This window comes from Odontomachus brunneus, unplaced genomic scaffold (genome assembly GCF_010583005.1).
Source record: "Odontomachus brunneus isolate Ranch 3 - 2012 unplaced genomic scaffold, Obru_v1 Obru_scaffold_153, whole genome shotgun sequence".
Taxonomy (NCBI): Eukaryota; Metazoa; Arthropoda; class Insecta; order Hymenoptera; family Formicidae; genus Odontomachus; species Odontomachus brunneus.
The window spans coordinates 421,485-426,662 of NW_022639603.1; the positions used below are offsets into that span (position 1 = coordinate 421,485).

Below are 5,178 nucleotides of genomic sequence, written 5' to 3' on the forward strand. Positions count from 1 at the left end.
CAAAATTTATGAACACGGCCACCGGCCTCTCCATAATTCATGTGCATCAAAAAAGTTGTGCTTGGGCTTAAAATTTAGCTTAAAAAGTCTATTTTCGAATGCTGTGTGCAATATTTGAAATTTCGAAATGGCGGACTCAGTTACGGCGCCAAGAATATAAAAAGTTCCCGAAAAAAATATGTATCGTGTAAAAAAACGTATAATATCACAAAGGAAAAAAAATTTGTTTTCCGCAAATTGTGCACATATTGGTATACTTTACATCAGGTATGTTGAATTTCTAAAAATTTAAAATGGTGGATCCAATATGGCGGCTGAAAAACCGAAACTCAAAATTTGACTTTGAAAAAAATATGGTCATATTTTACGTCAGAATTTAAATACAAATGCCCTCTTGCGATTTTTTGAAACAACTCATCCTTTTTGAAATAAAAATTCAGTGGTGTTAAAATTATTGTAATTGAGTCAGAAAAAGTTGAATATTAAACGTTGAATTGAAAATATTAGAACTCAAGACGTTGAAATTGGAGATGCGAGAAGAACGTTTCGAAATTGCCGAATACAAATTGGGGGTCAGATTTTCAAAATTCAAAATGGCGGATACAATATAGAGGACCAAAATTTAAAAGTGGCGCGATTAGGTTGAAATGTGGTAATTGGGGGCTTTAATGACATACTGCGTATATAATTTGTTTGTTCCAAATCATCTATATACTTAAGATAAATTAATGTATGCATTAAAGAAAGTTACAATATGCTTTAAAAAATAATTTTATCTAATTCGTTAAATTCAAAATATATTAACTAGTTACGTAAATATGTTATATTTATTATTTATAACCAAAGCTTAAAACAATCGTTATTAACGAAATTTCATTGTTAATAAGATAATTAAATTTAAAAAAATGATAAAACGAGATATCAGTAAACAGAAAAACCAAGGTAAAAGCCTATGTTATTTAACGATCGGAAGATGCCGTTGACAGGACCGAGTGCCTTATTAAACTATCGATATTTTCGCCGTTTTACAACCGATCAATCTGACATTTCCAGAAAACATCCTTAAATACTGAGGGACAAATGTCTCACTGGAAACTTGCTCAACTCTGAAATTTCCTCTATAATTTTTGTCCATGTATCGGAAAGAACGAGGTTATAAACTACTTTTATATAAAATTAAAAATTATTAAACTATAAATATTTTTTAACATTTTTCTCATTTTGTTGGCTTCGCCTGACCTTAGAGAATATGTGTAGTACATGTCAAACAATTCTACAAATAATTGACTAACTTGTGACAATTAATATTTTAAAATTTTATTATATTTGTTATTGACGGGTTTTCAGTTTTAATTTATTTTATGCAAACTAATGGTTTAAAAAAAAACTGCAAATCGAAAAAAGTTTTGGCTCGTCATTCCCTGCATCCCTATATTTGTTTTACTTCAAATATCGACTTTTTAAATTTTCTTTCTCAAAACGGTCAGGGGACTTCTATTTTCCGCGGTTCGAGCGTAGGGCGCGTTCTACGATCCGAAGCCTGAATTGGCGTTTCCCGCAAGCAAAGTGCCATGCCAGAAATATAAATAGAGGAATCCTGGTTGTAATTTCATGTTTTCTTATTTCGCCTAGAATGTTTCATATAAACTAGTTTGAAATATATTGCTTTTCTGTACGTTTGATACACATCGCTTATTCTTTTTCAATTCTGATACGGTTTGCATTATACTTTGTCATAGCTCAAAGAATTTAAACATATTTTCTTTCATGGTTTCTTTCTAAATTGGATGAAACATCTCGAAATGCCTTATAGATGTTGCAACCCCTACAGGGAAATAGGGGAAAAATCTCATGTCGGTAAGGCTTTGCGACCAGTTTTGAATAAATTCCGAAAAAAATTTCCTCACCTTCCGGCGAATGCGAGGGTCTGTGCGACATGTAGACAAAAGCAAGAAAAGACTGATAATGATTCCTCCTTCGATACAATCTGTCAATCAGTACCTTTTGAAAATGAACAGTCATCACGATTACAAAAATTACAACAGCTGTCATCTGCGTTAAAAGAGGCATATGCAAGTCTTCCGAGTAATGATCCTATGAGATTATGACTCCTTACTGTTGCTCCACCTTCATGTAGCATTCGTGAAGTTGCTGCACAGTTTGGAGCATCGAGACATATGGCTAAAAAAGCAAAAGAACTGAGAGAATCAAGAGGTGTTTTAGCTTCAACAACATTAAAGAATGGAAAAAAGTTACCGCAAGAAACAACCTCACAAGTGATTGATTTCTTCAACAGTGAAGTTTGTATGGAAGAATAATGTCAGGAAAGAAAGATATAGTTTCAATAAAAATGGGGGATAAGAGAGAATTGGTGCAAAAACAATTATTATTATCCGGCCTAAGAGAGTTGCATGAAAAGTTTTTGGAGACATATCCTCAACATCCAATTAGTATTAGTGCTTTCACGAAGCTGCGCCCTAAGAATCGTGTGTCCGCTAGATCGTCAGGAACTCATTTCGTTTGCGTTTGCACCCTACACGAGAATCCCAAATTAAAATTGGAGGCTATCAACATCGAATCTTTGACAAAATCATCTCAATATCATCTCAGTAACTACAAAGCCTGAATTTGATGATATGCCAAAAACCATCTCCTTCTTGCTACTTGAATCAATGTCAGGAATGTCCTGGCACAAACATCCTCTCAGAGCTATTGCGTAATTGTTTGGATACACATTGTATTGAAAACGTCCTGTGCAGCCAGTGGACTTCTACTGATCGATCGAACATTATCACAGAAATGCTTGCGGCTGAGGATTTTGTAGAAAGATTATACGAGGAGCTAACAAAATTAAATATCTATTCATTTATCACCAAGCAGCAGTCAACGTATCTCGAAAATAGAAGGCAGAACCTGTAACTTGGTGAAGTTCTAGTTTTATTCGATTTCTCTGAGAATTATGCATATGTCGTACAGAATGCTTCGCAAGGTTTTCATTATAATAACGACTTGTACTTGTGATGCTTGTGATTTATTATTATCGAGAAGGAGAAGAGATCAAACATCAGAGCCTCGTATTCTTTTCTAATTGCACTAAACATGATACTACGTCTGTTTATGTTATCCAAGGTTTATTAATGAACGAAATCAAGAACAATGTTAATGCGCAACGCGTGATCTATTTTTCAGATGGGGCTAAACAACATTTCAAAAATTGCTTTCAAAATTCCAACCTCCAGAATCATACTAAGGACCAGGGAGTACCTGCTGAGTGGCATTTTTATGCTACTGCACACGGGAAGCACGCTTATGATGGAATAAGAGCTATTTTTAAACGAGCAGCCACCAGAGCAAGTTTGGAAGCTCCTTCTACTCAGCCAATTACGAATGCATCATCTCTATTTCAATGGGCTAAGAAATATTTCGTAATATAGGTATATTCTTCTACACCGAGAAGATGCACAATAAAGCTGCAAGACACTTAAGGAAGCGATTCTCCAAAGCCCAAGCTATACCACACATTTCATCTTTACATGCATTTGTAGTTCTACCTAATGGAAATCTACAAACTAAAATTTACTCATTTTCTGATATTTGTGAGATTGTCGAAAGTATGTAAAGTTGCTATATAAAAATACAAAAAGAAAAAATGTAAAAAAAATACAAAAAGAAAAAATGTAAAAAAATACAAAAAGAAAAAATGTAAAAAAAATACAAAAAGAAAAAATGTAAAAAAAAATATAAAAAAAAATAAAAAAATACAAAAAGAAAAAATGGAAAAAAATACAAAAAGAAAGAAAGTAAAAAAAAATACAAAAAGAAAAGTAATGCAGGCATTATTCCAATATAGTGACAGTCATAACCCTGTTAAATGCAGAATGTTTTTCTTATTGGGGATAATAACAGATACCGTTCGATATTGGGTAAGATTTGACATGATGTAAGTGTCCGATGATGTTCGAATCAATAATCGCACCACTTTTGAATTTCGGTCCTCCATATTGAATCCGCTATTTTGAATTTTGAAAATCTGACCTCTAATTTGTATTCAGCGATTTCCAAACGTTCTTCTCACGTCCACAATTTATTATGATGTCAACACGTTCAACTTCTTCTGACTCAATTATAATAATTTTAACACCACTGAATTTTTATTTTAAAAAGGATGAGTTGTTTCAAAAAATCGCAAGAGGGCATTTGTATTTAAATTCTGACGTAAAATATGATCATATTTTTTTCAAAGTCAAATTTTGAGTTTCGGTTTTTCAGCAGCCATATTTGATTCACCATTTTAAATTTTTAGAAATTCAACATACCTGATGTAAAGTACACTAATATGTGCACAATTTACGGGAAACAAATTTTTTTTCCTTTGGGATATTATATGTTTTTTACACAATACATATTTTTTTCGGGAACTTTTTATGTTCTTGGCGCCGTAACTGAGTCTGCCATTTCGAAATTTTAAATATTGCACACAGCATTCGAAAGTAGACTTTTTAAGCTAAATTTTATGCCCAAGCACAACTTTTTTGATGCACATGAATTATGGTGTTACGTCCGACGTAACTTCTCTTCAGTTCGATCAAGTGCACCTTCTATTATCACTAGGAATGCAATAAATGCCCTGAGTGGTCGATGAACAATGGATTGATAATAAGGTGTTAAAATCTAACTATTGATTATTGCTCACATGTCGTAAGAAGCATCTTTCCCCTTCTACTAAAAGGTGGTGAGAATTCGCGCGGCGGTATCTCGTCACCTGCCTATAAAAACGGGTGCGACTGCCCACACAGACCAGACAAGAAGTCAGATAAGACAAACAGTCATTCAGCCAGTCAATCAATCAGACAATCAATCAATCAATTAATCAATCAGTCAGTTTTTGAGTAGTAATAGTAGAAGTTTAAAAAGTCAGTTTCAGATTTAGCTTTTAATTCAGCAAATCAATCAATTAAAACTCATCACACGAACAATATACATAACAATTGGATCACTAAGATAAAACATTAAAAATCGTAAATAAGTTATTGGATAGATAAAGGTTTGTTTTCCTAATATATCCTCTGACCAATTCCTAAGTATCGCGTTACACTTTACTCATATTCCCAAACTTTCACCAACCTCTTAAGTCCGATCCTAAGCTCTTCAGTCTCTCTGTAACTACAGTACGAGAAG

At 33.3% G+C, this 5,178-nt stretch overlaps 1 protein-coding gene across 1 annotated transcript in view; it reads left to right on the forward strand.

Annotated features, from left to right (window-relative positions):
- LOC116850699 overlaps positions 1-3,602 on the forward strand; it is a 22,354-nt gene extending 18,752 nt beyond the window's left edge. Inside the window, exon 5 of the transcript XR_004379410.1 lies at positions 3,190-3,602. The gene's annotated coding sequence lies outside the window, so the exon portion shown is untranslated. The remainder of the gene's footprint in view (positions 1-3,189) is intronic.
- The last annotated feature ends 1,576 nt before the right edge of the window (positions 3,603-5,178 follow it).